At 43.4% G+C, this 17,734-nt stretch overlaps 1 protein-coding gene across 2 annotated transcripts in view; it reads right to left on the bottom strand.

Moving 5' to 3' along the window:
* MAFF (MAF bZIP transcription factor F) overlaps window positions 1-8,510 on the bottom strand; it is a 68,395-nt gene extending 59,885 nt beyond the window's left edge. The window contains exon 1 of one of the 2 annotated variants that reach the window (XM_030208298.1): window positions 8,299-8,510. The gene's annotated coding sequence lies outside the window, so the exon portion shown is untranslated. Of the gene's footprint in view, window positions 1-2,218; window positions 2,355-8,298 lie in introns of those variants that run through there. The other variant, XM_030208308.1, reaches the window with a different exon arrangement.
* Window positions 8,511-17,734: the final 9,224 nt, after the last annotated feature.

Genomic DNA, 17,734 nt, shown 5'->3' with positions numbered 1-17,734 from the left:
GCCACAGCTTTAAAAAATAAATAGGTTTTCCTTTTAGGTCCATGAAGACTACTGAAAACAGATCTTTTCAAGAAGGCATACCATAAACATCCATCTTAAATACTAAATAATAACGCAATACACGGTCTATACATTACCAAACTTTTACCACATGATTGATTAACCGCTTTGATGCTTATGATCAAGCATTACCACTTCAACCTTATGCTGAATAAGAACTCTCCATAATCAATGACCTAATGTATGTTAAATCCCAATTTATTCTCAGGAACCTTCATGCAATACCATAATTTATTCTTCTTTAACATGTATGTATGCACATGGTGTATATATATATATATATATATATATATTTACCATGATCTGTTCGATATATGCTATGTTCCATGTATGTTACCATGTATGTAATCACCTTAACGCAATAACATCTGTAATTCTGGTACCTGGAAATGGCAACCACCATTATGGCAAATGTAAGCCATATTGAGCCTGCAAATTGGTGGGAAAATGTGGGATACAAATGCTACAAATAATAAATAATAATAATGAGAATGCAGATCCTTAATTCTTATAATCTGGTCTAATTCACTGGCACTGTGTGCTGAGAGGTCACCACATGTACGTGACAGTAGGTCAGGTGACATTTGATGCTCGTGCTTGTGTCTGAGCTGAGGTCTGCGCATCAGCCCAGGAGCTGAGAGCATTAACAATAACATAGTAAGTGACAGCAGATAAAGACCTGAATGGTCCATCCAGTCTACCCAATAGTGACACTCATTCTCAATTAATGATTAAAATCAACAATGAACGTGATATTATATACTTGATTATGGTCTGTCTTTTGTGTTTCTGGGACATACAGAAGTCCACCCGGCCCTATCCTTATGTTCCACCTGCTGGAGTTGCCGTCAAAGCCCTCTCCAACCTATTTGTCTTTTCATTTGCACTGTTCTCATGTTTTAGCCTCTGAAGTTGCTATCTAAGCCCTTTCCAGCCCATCCTAAACCAGATTGCCATATATGAGACACAGACCATACAAGTCTGCCCAGTATCAGCCCTAGTTCATCACAGCTGGAGTCACCATCTAAGCATCATGTGACACATCCACACACATGCAGCCATTTAAGTTTAGGTTCTTTTATAACTTCCATTTTCTAGTTAGAGATCCTCTGTGTTCATCCCATGCCTTTTTGAATTCCGTCACCATCTGTGTCTCTACCACCTCCTTAATGGAAGACTTTCTGCATCTGTGCTGTTAAAGCAAGGAAGAGGAGGAAGAGACAGCACTCAAAGAACTTGGTACTCGGAAAGTGAGAAGCTGGTGTAGCTTATACTTACACGGGAACCCCGCAGGAATTGTTTCCGTCCCCACAAGAACCCTGCCGAACCTCGTTCCCATGCAGGTCTCTAGTCTGAAATTCACCATTCCTGTTTCAGGTGGAGGTGTAAACAAAAATATTTATGATCCCTAACAACAGATATCTCTCTTCATTTTTATTTATGCTTCATTATTAAGATATCGGTGCTTTAAAAGATTTGAAAATGCCTGCTTACTAACAGTTTTAGGAGTCTACTCAGAGCATCAATGATGAATGGAAAATGAACACAGCCCACAGCTAAAGGGCACTTTAAAAACACGGCCTGTAGCTATTAATTTTACTCCCCAAAACCAAAATAACATGACAAAAATAAGACCTGAAAAAATTAAGTAGTAATCAAGGCAGGGTGTTGACAAATGAGAGATGAGCAAGTGATATCATACGCCAATCATCGAATAGAAAAAGTACTCTTATGATCCATAGAATGAGCCCAGCCCACCGCCCACTGAAGCAAGTTTCTACCTCCTACAGATAGAACGCCAGTGGGAAGAGGAGGAGACACCTCAGGGAACATACACTCACTATTTTGACAGGCTGCTGCTCCAAGTGCTGCAGAGATGTAGAGAAAGAGAGAACAACCCATCTAAAAAGATTATGAGAACAGGGAGACAGGAGGGGAGAAGAAAAAAAAGCAGAAGTCTACAGAGCAAAATGAGTGCTACGAGGTACAACGAGTGAGAAGAGGCAGCTGGAATGGAGAGAGTGGCTAAGAGGCTAAGCTAGAAGGGGAGACAAAAGTACAGAACATGTAAAGAGAGCCAAACAGGAGAAAAAAAAAAGAATTTTATTCACTCTTTGGACCTTTAGATTTAACCTTGAGCCCACCGGTAACATCGCACCTGCTGTTTGTAGATGATTCAAAGCTTTGCAGCTCCTGTTACTGTCACTTAGCAGACAAACTCAGAGCAGAGAAAAGCTTCTCAGATGACATCAGGATGACTTTTGGCTTAGCCAAAAATGTGCAAAGGCGACCTTTCTTCAAGGGAAAAAAAAGTCAGCAAAACTAAAAATGGCTCTCTGACTAAAGATTGTAACAGAAAGAAACTTGAACAGGAAGTTGTGTATAAATATCTGGGAGTACAAGGAGGAGCAAGAATCCGGCAGAAATTACAAAGAGAAAAGAGTAGCAAGATTAACTAACTACACAGACCAAAAGAGATACTGAAGTGCTTATCAGCGTGAACAAGATACAATCGGCCAAGCCTCCCTATTGTCATTTGGCTTAAGATTCTTAAGAAATGAAACTTCTTGCTCAGTTAGTAATCAGTATATTCCAAGACTGTACATTCCAATAGTTGAAAGTGATATAAGCCTCCAGGCATCAACATCATTTAAACTTTTTTTTTTGTCTGGGCAACCCGCTTCTTAGCTAATCATTCCTCTTAGAACTTTAAGGTCCTTACAAGTGAGCCTTCCAATTGTCCATTCGTTGTGATTATACTTGTCACATAGAATTCTCACATCAAGTTCCAATGTTGTGAAATCCCTGCCTTAATGTATGAGCCAGGGGGGAAAAATACAGAAGCTTTTAAGAAAATTTGGAAGACTTGGGCTTTCAGACTTGATGGTATGGGACTTGTAAGGCTAGAACTGAGTGGAGAGGGAGACTATGGCCTGAGCTAAGTGAAGGAGGATAGTCCTTGCTTTGTGGAATGCCTGTTTTCCTGTTTGCCAACACTGTAACCTGTCTTGATCCCTCACTCATCTTTTGGGTTCTAATTAATTGATCCTAACCTTTGTTTTTACTGAATTGTAAGCTGTTTTGGTGCTATTGATGAAAGATGAATATCAATTATGAGTATTGTTTCTAATAATAGCCTGCCTCTTATAATCATCCCCCCCCCCTCCCACACCCTCTTCAGGACCAAAAAAACCCTGTAAATTTAGTCTAAAATACAAAACTTAGTTTCCTTTATTCTTGAATTTGGTCATCTGGCATCACTAGAGAACTCTTCTCCACTCCCACCCCCCCCCCAATCACATACACACTATGGCAGTTGTGTGTGTGTGTGGGGGGGAGGGATAGAAGAGAGATATGCGGGGGGGGGGGGGGGGGGAGGGATAGATATGCAAGTCATTTCTCTCCTCCTCCCCACAATGACTGCATTTCTCTTCTTGGAAAAAGAGAGAGGTGAGAGATTGACTATGGATACCAGAGACTGGAGCAACTCGATCTATGTGTTTTTTTTCTGCATCTCATTACGTCCGGACACTTGATGTTGATCTGCATCTCTATTCATACAGATTCATGATGCAGGCCTAGCAGCCGAAACACAACATTGTTTCGAGTCTTGTACCAATAAACATTGTTTATCTCTCGTTTATCTCTGGTATCAGTGGTCAGAGACCCACCCTTTTTCCTTTTGTGCTTTCTCATGAGGCCTTTGAGTTCTCCACACTTGCGGATTCTCTTGCATTTCTCTTCCTACCCTATTCTCATGGCTGACGCTGCCATCAAGTTTCTAGAGCAGGGCTGGTGTGGAGCTGTGGCCATCTGCACATGCTCAAATCCCCACACCATAACCGTGGTGTCAGCATCAGCCGGGAGAAGAGAAATTCTGGACAGCACCTGGGATTGAAGTGCCCCTATTAACACACCCCCCGACTCCAGAACAGAGAGTTGCACAGGGACAGAAATCTAACCCATCCCACTGTAAGTAATCTCCTCCATCCCAACTTCTGGCCCACACCAGCCCTTGCCGTGCCACAGTCACCTTGATGCCCCCCAAGAAAGCCAGATTCTACAAGCAGTAAAAATGCTAGTAAAAGTAACATAAATCATTTTCTTCTGTACTGTGCTACAACAGCAGATGTACAGATTAGCAAGATCCAAAGCAGTCCAAAACAAGTAAAGTCAGAAACAGAAACAACATAGTTTAAATTTAGTTGTTGTACCCCCCCCCCCCCCTTTTAAGATTTACCTTAGGGTTTATAAAGCAAAACCATGTGCATGTAAGGACTGGATAAACGAATTAAAGCAAAGTTTAAAGCAAATACCATCAATATATAAGACTTGGTAGTAAAAATGAAATAGTAATAGCATATTCACATAAAAAGCAGCCTGAGGCAACAGATTTTATTTTCCACTGAACATAATTAACTTTGTATAAACTTGGTGGCTAACAGTGTGCTGAACTGGACAATGTTGGCACATTTTGACTGACGCTGAACAGAACTTCTGCATGAAGGAAACCCATGGAACCATAAAACGAATGGAGCTTTGCTTTCCCTCCCCGCACATACATCAGATTACCCTAGTAGTCTAGGGGCTTGCTTAAGGGGCAGGAAAGGTCCCCACTCTTTCTGCCCCCTGTCATTGATCCTTTTGCCGCCGCCGCCGCAGCCATTTTAAACAAGTGGCAGTGGCAAGAGGAACAGTGGCAGCTGGCAGGAAAACGTGGGGACCTTTCCTGCCCCGAAGCAAGCCCCTAGACTACCAGGGTAATCTGATGTATGTGCAGGGAGGGAAAGCAAAGCTCTATTAGTTTTATGGTTCCATGGGAAACCCCGCAGGATCCGGGTCCATACCCATGGGATCCCCGTGCAGTTCTCTACTCCAGAAACCAACATGTTTCTAATAACTGTCTGGGTATTTATTAGAAAGCATATAGTATAGTAGATTGTAAACCTCAAAATAAACAAATGTGCTTAAGGTAAATTTCACAGGTTGGCCTCCATCCTTACAACTGGACAACATTCTATTCTACCAAAATAGAGGAGACTCCACCACTGGATGTGGGGAAAAGAAGCAAACAGAACTGTCAAAATTAGAAAATTAAGCAAACCAGACCAACAAAAACAAGTGTCTAAAGCACAAATGGATAGCAGAAAACAAAAAGTATTACTTCAGAACCTGATTCACCACTTACAGAGGTGAAAAAGCTGAAGAAGACAGCTTAACTACAGAACAGGGCAACAGCCTACAGACAACATGGTTTACAGCCAGCAATGAAAATATCCAGTGAACAGCCAAAGGCAGACTGGAAACAGTTCCACATCCTGTCACTGGGTGTGACATGGCCTGTATGTGAAAGGCACAATTAGGTAGCAACGCTCATCCAGTGGAAATCTGTGTACTTGCCTATCATCATACTACTAGAAAAAGATTGGGATCGTGACCTTGGCAGAAGTGAGGAGAAACCTGAGCCATTCTTAATTCTACCCATAAGTTTCCATGCAAAAAAACTGAACACTGTGATAAAGGAGAAAATTTTGAAGAATAGCACCGCTAACAGACATGGCAGTAGTATGTTATCAAGTGCAAATCAAAGACCGAGAAAATATGGCAGAAAGACACAGATTGGGAGCGTCCGGCCTGATTAAAGCATTGCCCGTTTACATTACACCCTCTAAACTCCAGAAGGAGGTTCTCTTTGGCACAATGCAAGTAAACACTTGCAGCAAATCTGAAACAAAGATCCACTTTGCCCCTGGGAATGTTGGCCAAGTGATTCAGAGGGTGGTAATTCTACGGCCGTGAGCCTATATATATATATATATAGATGCCTAGACGGCACCCAATTGACACTTATTCTAGCAAGGAAAATGGGTGTCTACCTCCTTTTCTAAAACACTAGCTTAGAAAGGTATACACGCAATGCTGTTAGGCAGGAGCACTTATTTGAGACCTATAACGTTGGGTAAATGAGTAAAGGACAAAAGTTAAGAGAGAAGGAAAATCCCACAAAACTACAGGAGGAAAGTCAGGTCATTTACCCCCGCATCCTATATATGGCACCCAACTTTTCATCATACCACAGAAGTTATTACAAACATCAATGTTTATCTCCCCCTCCCACCAAGTCAATTTTCAGTGGTAGAAGTGAGCCTGGTTTTTAAATGCTGACCTCATTATATTCAGCATCACTGTACACATAGACGCTATATTCAGCTTCTATCTGTACAGCTAAATAGTTTAATTTAGGACTGTTTTTCTCTCTCTCCTAATTTAAACCCTCTACAGACAGCAGCTGAATGTCACCACTACCCAGCTGGTTGGCCATTTTGCCATAACACTATCCCTATAATGCTCCAAGGTTTTCAGCAACTCTATCCAGACTGTCCCTAATTTTACCTAATATCCGTAAATGCAGAATCTGCGTCTTTCCTATAGTCTTTAAAGCTCCTGTATGAAATGCCATCTTGTTGCACTCACCAACATTAAGTAGGATCTAGCAAGTACACATAGGGCTGTCACTTTCACAGATCCCTTCTGTGTTACAGGAAAACAGAAATGGCAGTTCACACGGAGGACAGGAGCCACCACCTGAAGAACTTATGTGATGCAGTTGTTAAAAACATATAAAAATAGTCTAGATATGTGGACTGGTACCTTGTTTACTTTTTTTTTTTTTTTTTAATACAATACTTCCCATTTAAACACTTGAGAGTCATATATGCTGACTCATAGTAGTTTACTGGTTTAACCACTAGGAGCAAAAGAAACTTTAGTGATCGAATTCTGTAGTCCCACTGAGAGAGACAGAATAAAAACTTTGTACTACCCAACTGAAACTGGGTAATTAAATGTTCCAAAATACTGATGATCAGTTACCAAAACTAATTCCCAGACATATGGCAGAAAAAAAAAAAGAAATCACTTAATGTAGCAGCCATTTAAAAGTGTGGTTCCTCCAAAATTACGAGTAAATTTTCCTTAAGCCTCTTGAAAGAGAATAGTGAAACCATCAGAGGTTTTTTTTTTTTTTTTTTTTTTTTTTTTTGGGGGGGGGGGGGGGGGGAACGATTTTGGTAAGTATAGCCACCTCGCTTTGGGAGTTGATAGAAAAGTAATGGTAATCCTCTGTGTGCAAGTATCAAATCATAAATGACTTCCAGGGATGGTCACTTGCATAATGGTTTCTTGGTAACTACCTTTCCTAGATACCTTTACCCTACATGTTAGGGCCAGCTACTCATTTACCAATTGAAAATAAATGGATAGCCAAGTTAGCTAGAGGATAGCTTTCTGACAAATCCCAGGGTGGGACTGGAATTCAGATTGTGCAGTAGACAAGTGCCCTATTTACAACGAATTGGGGAAAAAAAGTTGACACAAATTTTTAAAACGGGGCTGATTTTGGAAAGAAAAAAAATTCCAAAATGCTTTAGAGACTTATCACCCACAATCATCATCTTTTTTTTTCCTGACTCAAACTGCTCCTGATTCCTCTCCCCTCCCCCGTTTTTTCTAATCACCTATCAGGGAAACACGCTGGTGTCCTCGCAGCTACAGTACACAGTAGCCACCCCCACCCCAACTGTGGTAAAGACTGTACCTGCACTTACCCCGCCCCGGACCGGCTGCTTCAGAGACTTGCACATAACTCGCGCAGATCCCCGGTGACATCACGCCCAGCACTCCAAAATTAGCTCCATCGAACTAGACTCTGCTTCCCTCCCCACCCTCCTCCTCCATCAAGGCTGTGATCATTCACGGATCAACTTTGTGACTATTAAAGCGCACCGATCCCTTCCCCTCACCAAAATCCAGAGACGGTGCTGAAACACAGCCACTACTTGCGTTCAGATTCTCTTTCGTTTAGCTTCAGCCACAAGGCACATGAAGTCATATTTTCTTTTTGGAAGATTTTCTTCTCACCCAGAGCCAACTATCTCCCCAAGTCGATCATGAAACCACGAACAGATCGTTTCCCCCACTCCCCAAATAAATAACAGGACAAGAATCTACATCGGCTGCCTTTCACGATATCAGTCCGGGGGAGGGGGGCGACTGGATCGAACCCTCCTATTCCTAATTGGAGGAGGGGGGGGGGGGAGAATTGGCGGCAGGTTGTTTTTTTCCTCCTCCCAAAGCGAGGCAAACACGCTTCCGAATTGCAACACACTAAAACCCTGCCAGACTAAGCGCCCTCACCGACTATCTCTGCCCAGGAGATGCGAGCAAGCACAGGCTCACCTGCTGATCCGCACTGTCTCCTGCTGTGGGGGGGGCGGGGGTCCCGACTTCGGCTAACAACACCTCCGCCACCAATGGTGCTTCTCGTCCCGCTCCCAGCACCGCTTGTTTGGGAGCTGCTGCTGAGTTGTAAGAGGCGCGTTTCCTGGAATTACTCACTCAGAGATTCCTTTCATTCATAAAAACACAGTCATGCACTTACGTCACCCCCCTCCCCGCCCAAGGGAGCAAGAGGGAGAGGGGAGGGGCACGACGTTGGACGTACGTATAGACGTTGACGTAAGGGGGTGGCATCATGGACGTGTTGTCACATTTTTTCCGGAGGTGGTAGCGCGTGGTTTGTGATGCTGACGCAGCGCTGTAGCAGACTCGTAGTGAGTGACACCAGGGCCGAATGTCATTGCAAGCGCTGGTAGAGGCTGGTTGAAGGGGTCGGTGCAGAAAACTGCCTTAGAACTCTGTGTGACATTCTAAGCACAGATTCTTAAAGCAGGCTTGAAAGAATGTTGTACCCAGTGGTGTAAGCAGACATTGTACACGAGCCAGTACACAAGATATAGCTGTTTTGGGGGTTTTGTTTTTTTTTAGCAGCAGCAGCTGTAAGTCTCGTGATGTCATACCAGGACTCAGGGGTCGTGTGCAGACATGAGACTACATTAACCATAATGCCTTGCAAAATATCCAAGACATGCACACACCATACTTCTCTGCTAACATTATAAAAGGCCTGGAAACAGCCCAGCTCGCTCTCTTGGAACCTGCTCCTCTTGGGACCTGCCTCTCTTGGAAACTGCTGCTCTCTTGGGGTCCGCTGATGCCTTGCTCCTAAAACATGTGCTTACCTAATGCTGTTCATACTGTGTAACAAGGACTTGTAAGTAACATAACTTTTGATCTACCTGCTACTTTGTTCTGTTTTAGGCACAGATTACCTGTAAAGATTCCTCTTAAAACCTACGTGTGCAATTGTATATTAAATCAATCTTTTTGGAAACTAAAAATACGGTCTCTTTGTGTTCTGAGTATATAGAAGCTATATATACTTAATATATATTTAATTTATTGCAATTATCACCTTTGGTGATTGGTGGAGAAATTAATATCCTAAAACTTATAAATATAGCACCTGCTCTTAAATTATAAGCAGTGGCGAGTTGCTCTAGAGCTATTTTCCCCAAAATAAATCATTTCTTCCAACATATTAATTGCTGGAGAAGTGGGTAGAATTTCTTGTAACATATTAATTGTAACATTTTAGCAGCAGCAACTGCCATATTTTGCACACACATACAAAATTGTATGGGAGTCTATAGTTGTGTTCAAATACATCTGTGCACCTGCTGGAATGCTATTCTGTTTATGCAGTGTTGACAATACCAATATTTATGCACATAATAGGATTACAGCAGGTTCCCAGATGTATAGGTATACAATATTCTCCCTCATCCCAACAGTCTATTGGGGATTTTAATCTGCTTCAGGAGGGAACTCATAGCCATAATAGGTGACATGCTGGACACAGTGACAGCATTAGGATTCACACTGGTAATCAATTCTCCAACCATGGAAAAGGTCACATACTAGACTTGGTGAAGAGAGCTGATATCCCAGAACTCTGGGCTAACAGTATCGAAATAACACCTCTCATTGCCAGACCATAAGAACATAAGCGTTGCTGTACTGGGACAGAGCAATGGTCCATCAAGCCCAGTGTCCTGTTTCCAACAGTGGCCAATCCAGGTCACAAGTACCTGGCAAGATCCCAAAAGAGTAAAGCAGATATTTTGCTGCTTATCCTAGAAATAAGGAGTGGACTTTTAGGAAAGTATCCAAACCTTTTTTAAACCCTGCTAAGTTAAATACTTTTACCACATTCTCTGGCAACAAATTACAGAGTTTAATTACATGTCGAGTGAAGGTAATCAATAGAAATAAAATAAAACATGGAAAAGAAAATAAGATGATACTACTACTACTACTACTACTTGACATTTCTAAAGTGCTGCTAGGGTTACGCAGCGCTGTACAATTTAACATAGAAAGACAATCCCTGCTCAAAGAGCTTACAATCTAAAGGACAAGTGAACAGTCAGTCCGATAGGGGCCATCAAATTGGGCAGTCTGGATTTCCTGAAAGGTAAGAGTTAGGTGCCGAAAGCAGCACTGAAGAGGTGGGCTTTCAGCAAAGACTTGAATATGGGTAGGGAGGGGGCTTGACGTAGGGGCTCTGGAAGGTTGTTCCAAGCATAGGGTGAGGCGAGGCAGAATGAGCGGAGCCTGGAGTTGGCGGTGGTGGAGAAGGGCACTGAGAGGAGGGATTTGTCTTGTGAGCGGAGGTTTCGGGTGGGAACATAAGGGGAAATGAGGGTAGAGAGGTAGTGAGGGGCAGCAGACTGAGTGCATTTGTAGGTAAGAAGGAGGAGCTTGAACTGAATGCGGTATCTGATTGGAAGCCAGTGAAGTGACCGGAGGAGGGGGGTGATATGAGTATAACGGTTCTGGCGGAATATAAGACGTGCGGCAGAGTTCTGAACAGATTGAAGGGGGGATAGATGGCTAAGTGGGAGGCCGGTGAGGAGTAAGTTGCAGTAGTCAAGGCGAGAGGTAATGAGAGTGTGGACGAGAGTTCGGGTGGTGTGTTCAGAGGAGAGGGCGAATTTTGCTGATGTTAAAGAGGAAGAAGCAACAGGTCTTGGCTATCTGCTGGATATGCGCAGAGAAGGAGAGGGAGGAGTCGAAGACGACTCCGAGGTTGCGGGCAGATGAGACGGGGAGGATGAGGGTGTTATCAACTGAGATAGAAAGTGGGGGAAGAGGAGAAGTGGGTTTAGGTGGAAAGACAATGAGCTCGGTCTTGGACATGTTCAGTTTCAGGTGGCGGTTGGACATCCAGGCAGCAATGTCGGATAAGCAGGCCGATACCTTTGCCTGGGTCTCTGCGGTGATATCAGGTGTGGAGAGATACAGCTGGGTGTCATCAGCATAGAGATGATACTGGAAGCCATGAGATGAGATCAGGGAGCCCAGGGAAGAGGTGTAGATTGAGAAGAGAAGGGGTCCAAGGACAGATCCCTGGGGAACGCCAACAGATAGGGGGATGGGTGTGGAGGAAGATCCATGAGAGTGAACTCTGAAGGTGCGGTGGGAGAGATAGGAGGAGAACCAGGAGAGGACAGAGCCCTGGATCCCAAATGAGGACAGTGTGGCAAGAAGTAAATCATGATTGACAGTGTCGAAAGCGGCGGATAGATTGAGGAGGAGGAGGATGGAGTAGTGGCCTCTGGATTTGGCAAGGAACAGGTCATTACAGACTTTAGAGAGTGCTGTTTCTGTCGAGTGTAGAGGGCGAAAACCGGATTGAAGTGGATCGAGGATGGCATGAGAGGAGAGAAAATCAAGGCAGCGGCTGTGGACGGCACGCTCAAGTATTTTGGAGAGGAAGGGTAGTAGGGAGATGGGTCGGTAGTTGAAGGGACAGGTAGGGTCAAGTGATGGTTTTTTGAGGAGAGGTGTGACTACAGCGTGCTTGAAGGTGTCAGGGACAGTTGCAGTGGAGAGAGAGAGGTTGAGGATATGACAGATGGAGGGGGTGACAGTATGAGAGATGGTGTTAAGTAAGTTGGTGGGGATGGGATCAGAGGAACAGGTGGTGCATTTCGAGGAGGAAAGAAGGCAAGCGGTTTCCTCTTCGGTGATGTCAGGAAAGGAGGAGAAGGAGGCCTGGGTTGGTTGGTTGGAGAGGGTTGAAGGGTGAAGAGGAGGAGGAGATGGCTTGGTAGTGAACTCAGGGTTGATCTTTTGCACCTTGTCGCAGAAGTAATCGGCCAGTGATTGAGGAGAGAGCAAGGGGGGGTGGGAGCGGAGGGCACTTTGAGGAGGGAGTTAAGGGTGGCGAAGAGACGACGGGGGTTGGAGCTGAGAGAATTGGTCAATTGGGTGTAATAGTCCTGTTTTGCAAGGAATAGTGAGGAGTGGAAGGATGATAGCATGAATTTGTAGTGAAGGAAATCTGAGTGGGTGCGAGATTTCCTCCAGAGGCGTTCAGCAGATCGGGCGCAGGAGCGAAGGTAACGGATGCAAGGGGTCAACCAAGGCTGGGGATTAGTACGCTTTGTGGGACGGGAGGTGGATGGTGCGAGGGTGTCCAGAGGAGAGAGTGGCATTGTAAGCGGATACAGCCTTGTCAACGGACTCGGAGGACACGATGGAGGGGAGGAGATTAGAAATACTAGAGGATAAGGTGAGGGGGTCAATAGCCTGGAGATTTCTGGAAGTAGTGGTTAAAGTTGGATGGGGCTGAGGGGGGGGGGGGTGACGAAGTGTGAAGGTGATCAGGTGATGATCGGAGAGAGGAAGAGCTGAAGCGTTGAAATTGGAGGGAGAGCCGGTAGAGGAGAGGACGAGGTCAAGACAATGGCCGTCTCGGTGAGTAGGGGTGGTGGAGCATAGCTGGAGGTTCAAAGAGGATGTTAGAGTGAGGAACTGGGAAGTGTGAGGGTCGGATTGGTCATCAATGTGTATGTTAAAGTCTTCGAGAATGAGGGACGGAGATGAGGGTTCAAGAAAAACGGAAAGCCAGGCATCGAAGTCGGTGAGGAAGGAAGGGAGGGATTTATTAGGGGGATGGTAAATGACTGCCACTCTGAGTGGCAATGGGTAGAATAGCCGGATGGAGTGTGCTTCAAAGGATGAGAAGCAGTGAGACTGCGGTAAGAGGAGGGGTTGGAAACTACAGGAGGGCGAGAGTAGTAGCCCAACGCCTCCACCGCGGCCAACTGGGCGGGGAGTGTGGGAGAAGAGATAACCTCCATGGCAAAGGGCAGCGACTGAGACAGAGTCGTCTGGGGAGAGCCAGGTTTCAGTTAGGGCGAGCAGTTGAAGGGAATGAGAGATGAAGAGATCGTGGGTGAAGGGCAGTTTGTTGCAGACCGAGTGGGCATTCCACAGGGCACATGAGAAGGGGAGGACCTTTTTTATTGGACATAACTTAATACATTTCTTGATTAGGTTTCCAGTTCTGGGTTGTATGTCACTATAAGGGGAATTCTGTCTGTGGCTTTTTTTTCTTTGTACTGTAGCAGATTTTCCCTGGGTGTTTTGATTCAAAATTGACTACTCCCCAGAAAAAGTCAATTTTTTGGACACCACGGTCTCAATCAGCTACCTATCTACTTCTATCTATCTACTTATCATTTCTACAGCGCTACAAGGCATATGCAGCGCTGTACACCATACACAGAAGACAGTCCCTGCTCAAAGAGCTTACAATCTAGATAAGACAGGTAAACAGACAGAACAATTAAGGGTAAGGGAATAAAGAGGTGAGGATAAAGGACAGGGTAAGCGAGTTAGGAGTCAAAACCAGTGGTAAAGAGGTGGGTTTTGAGTTTGGACTTGAAAACGGCTAAAGACGGGGCTAGATGTACAGGCTTGGGAAGTCTATTCCAGGCGTGAGGTGCAGCGAGATGAAAGGAACCTCCACAATTCCAGCTTCCACCCTTCACATACAAAAAGATCCATTATTTACAGCCAAGCCACAAGATACCACCATATCTGCTCTGACCCAGAGGACAAAGACAGACACCTTGAAATCCTGACTGCATCCTTCGAACAGAAAGGCTACAACCCCAAAATAATCTCCAAGAATATTGCCTCCTCCCTCAAAATACCCAGGGAAAATCTGCTACAGTACAAAGAAAAAAAAGCCACAGGCAGAATCCCCCTTATAGTGACATGCAACCCAGAGCTGGAAAAATTAAGAAAAATCATAAAAGATCTGCAGCCTCTACTCCAGAAGGATGAATTACTGAAAGAGATTTTCCCATCCCCATCAGTGTTGGCCTTCCGACAGCCACCCAACTTAAAACACAAGCTAATTAGAAGTAAGCTCCCAACACAGACTCAAAAAGAAGAGAATGGCACACATCTTTGCAATATATCCAGCTGCAAACTATGCCAAAACATTTCACAGGACCCCACAGTCATTCACAAAGTTATAATATTCAACGTAAATAAATCCTTTACATGCTCATCTTCCAATATGGTATACATCATTCAGTGTAAAAAATGTGACGAAGGGTGCTATATTGGAGAAACAAGCCAGATGCTAAAGACAAGATTTAATTTACATAGACATCATATGAAAAATGCTAGTGCCAGCCAGGATGTCACGCCTGTGGGGCGGCACTTTACAAAGCCAGAACACTGTACCAATGATTTCATAGTAAGAATCCTGAAAGATAACTTTAAAACAATACAGGAACGTAAGACCTTTGAAGTCAGAATGATTAAATATTTTGACACCCACCAGACAGGACTTAAAGATCTGGGTTTTCTAGTCCATTATAAACCATAAAAATGTACTGCTTTGTCACCCTCCTGTCTCCATGCATATCTCCCTGTCTCTCACCTATCCACCCCCATCCTGTTAGACTGCCACTGAAATGCTTTGATGTTTCACTTATATATACTGTCATCTACCAACATTTGCTTATTTCCGATCTGACGAAGAAGGGCAACCTTTGAAAGCTAATCAAGAAATGTATTATGTCCAATAAAAAAAGGTATCATCTTATTTTCTTTTCCATGTTTTATTTTGTTTTATTTCTGTTGATTACATTTAAAAGCGGACTAACACGGCTACCACACCTCTCTACTCAAGATGTTGAGTGAAGAAATATTTTCTCTAATTTGTTTTAAATTTGCTACTTTGTAGCTTCATTGTGTGCCCCCTAGTCCTAGTATTTTTAGAAAGCATAAACAAGCAATTCACATCTACCTGTTCCACTCCACTCAGTATTTTATAGATCTCTATCATATTTCGCCTCAGCTTTCTGTTCTCCAAGCTGAACAGCCCTAGCCACTTTAGGCTTTCCTCATTGGAAAGTTGTCACATCCTTTTTATCATTTTTGTCACCCTTCTCTTACCTTTTCTAATTCTGCTATATCTTTTTTGAAATGCAGTAACCAGACTTGCACTCAGTATTCAAGGTGGAGTTGCATCATGGAGCAATGCAAAGGCATTATAACATTCTTATTTTTGTTTTCCATTCCTTTCCTAATAATTCCTAACATTCTATTTGTTTTATTAGCTGCTGCTGCACATTGAACAAAGGGCTTCAATGACGATACCTAGATCCTTTTCCTGGGTGGTGACTCCTAATGTGGAACCTTGCATCACATAGCTATAATTTGGGTTCCTCTATCCCACATGCTTCACTTTGCACTTGCCCACATTAAATATCTGCCATTGTAAGGTCCTCTTGCAATTTTTCACAATCCTCTTGTGATTTAACAACTTTGAATAACTTTGTGTCATCAGCAAATTTAATTGCCTCACTAGTTATTTCCATCTCTAGATCATTTATAAATATGTTAAAAAGCAGCGGTCCAAGCACACCCTTGGAGAACCACTTCCTAATCAAATGAGCACCTAATATAAATGGCACATTGCAGAGCTTGGAAGAAGATCAGAAACCTTAAAAAGCTAACTGCTGAGAATTTCCTGGAGGCCTTGGACTATCCAGATGTGGATGAAAAGACAGCTACGGTGTTAGAACAGGTTGATATTTGGAATACACACTTAGCTAAGGCTCTAGAGAAAACTGTCCCACTAAAAAAGGTCTTATGCCGCACTCACAAATGTGCACCTTAGGTCTCATCAGAACTTCTGACTCTTAAACATGAAGGATAGAAACTGGAAAGAAGATAGCATAATCTCACCTGAGTGAGGACAGGCTAAACTGTAGAAAACACATGACAAAGTATTGCCAAGCCTAAACAACAGCCAAAAAACAATATTTCTCGTAATGCATTGAATAGGCTGCCAATTCAACCGAACACATGTTCAGCATAGTAAGCAGCCTACTACACCCTCCGCAACAGAACTAGCTAGTCAATGATTTTGCAGCATACTTTGCCAACAAAATTAAAAGTCTCCACCAGGATTTACAGGCATTCTCACACAGTTTCCTGTCAGTTAACCAGAAGCACATAAACATGCCCTCAGGCAAGGGCCTTGACAAAATCCTAAGAGGTCTTTGACCAACTACCTGCTCCCTTGACCCCTGCCCATCAAACAAGGTGCATCAAGCATGCGAAAGTTTCATGGAAAGGGCCACAAAAATTGTGAACTCCTCTCTTTCTAGACGGCAACTACCAACAACATTAAAAAGGGCAGTGATGCATCCTCTTTCAAACAAGAACAACCTTGACCAGGACAAGCTTGAAAGTTAAAGGCTAGTATCTAATGTCCCATTTCTAGAAAAGAGAATAAACAGTCTGTGTTCAACTTGGCTAGAAGAGAGAAACTGGCTAGATCTCTGTCAATCTGGATTCAGACCTGGTTATGGAACAGAGACATTACTTGTACCCCTACTAGATGGACTTCACAGAAACCAAAACAGGGGATTTGCCTTGGAATTAGTACTGCTGGAATTATCAGCAGCATAGGCGCCCGGTATAAGAGGCTTGGACAGGCTAAGCCTCCCCTGCTGTGCTCTGAGAGGTTTAAATTGTTGAATTACCTTCATCCTCACAGCAGGAGCTGCAGTGAAAGCCCTCTAGCCTTGTGTAACCAATTGTAGAAATTGGTTTATGGTTTGTTTACCTTACTGCTTGGAGAGCAGGGGGGGGGGGGGGTTGGCTGGGTTGCCAGGGAGATATTTAAGGAAGATGACTTCCTGACCTGCACTGAGAACAGATAGCAGCAGAATCGGACAACCAGACAACAAAGGTAGAAAAGATCATTTTATTTTCATTATAGTGTTTGGAATATGTCCACTTTGAGAATCAGGTGCTCAACATTAAAAGTTTATATTTATTTACTTATTTATGGCATTTTATCCCACATTAAACATGAATTAGGGTGTTTTGTGGCTCTACATGAGAATTGTGATGATATAATCCCTTGTTTCATATTGTTGACAGTCTGCATTTTCCGTATGGGTGGTATATTGGTGTATTAGGTTCTGCCCAGTGTAATATTTATGGTACAGTAAGGTTCTGAGTATGTTTTTGCACAAAGTTGTGCATAGTGTTTTGCAGTTGAGCGATTGTGCTTAGAATATGCTTTGAGCAACCACTTTATTCTTTGACATATGATACATATCTAATATCTAAATTTAATAAAAGGTATTAATTGTGACTTTTATTTTTATTTATTTATTTTTTTTCTGTGTGTTATCAGACAATTATGAATTTAAGCTCCACCCCTGGCCCCACCCCTAACCCCGCCCCCTTTAGCCTCCCCAAACAGTTGGACCACCAACCGCCTATGATCAGCAGCTTTTGCACTGTGAACCACAACATCATGCTGGTACAACTGGCAGAAACACGTATCAATAGAATAGTACTTGCCTGTTTCTGATCCTATCCATGAGATAGGCAACAGTCCATACTGTTTGGCAGCATCTCATCGCCACTATGGACACTGACC

This window comes from Microcaecilia unicolor, chromosome 1 (assembly GCF_901765095.1).
Source record: "Microcaecilia unicolor chromosome 1, aMicUni1.1, whole genome shotgun sequence".
NCBI classification, from domain to species: domain Eukaryota; kingdom Metazoa; phylum Chordata; class Amphibia; order Gymnophiona; family Siphonopidae; genus Microcaecilia; species Microcaecilia unicolor.
Note: the sequence above shows the minus strand (reverse complement) of the source record. Positions and strands in the feature narration are given on the sequence as shown.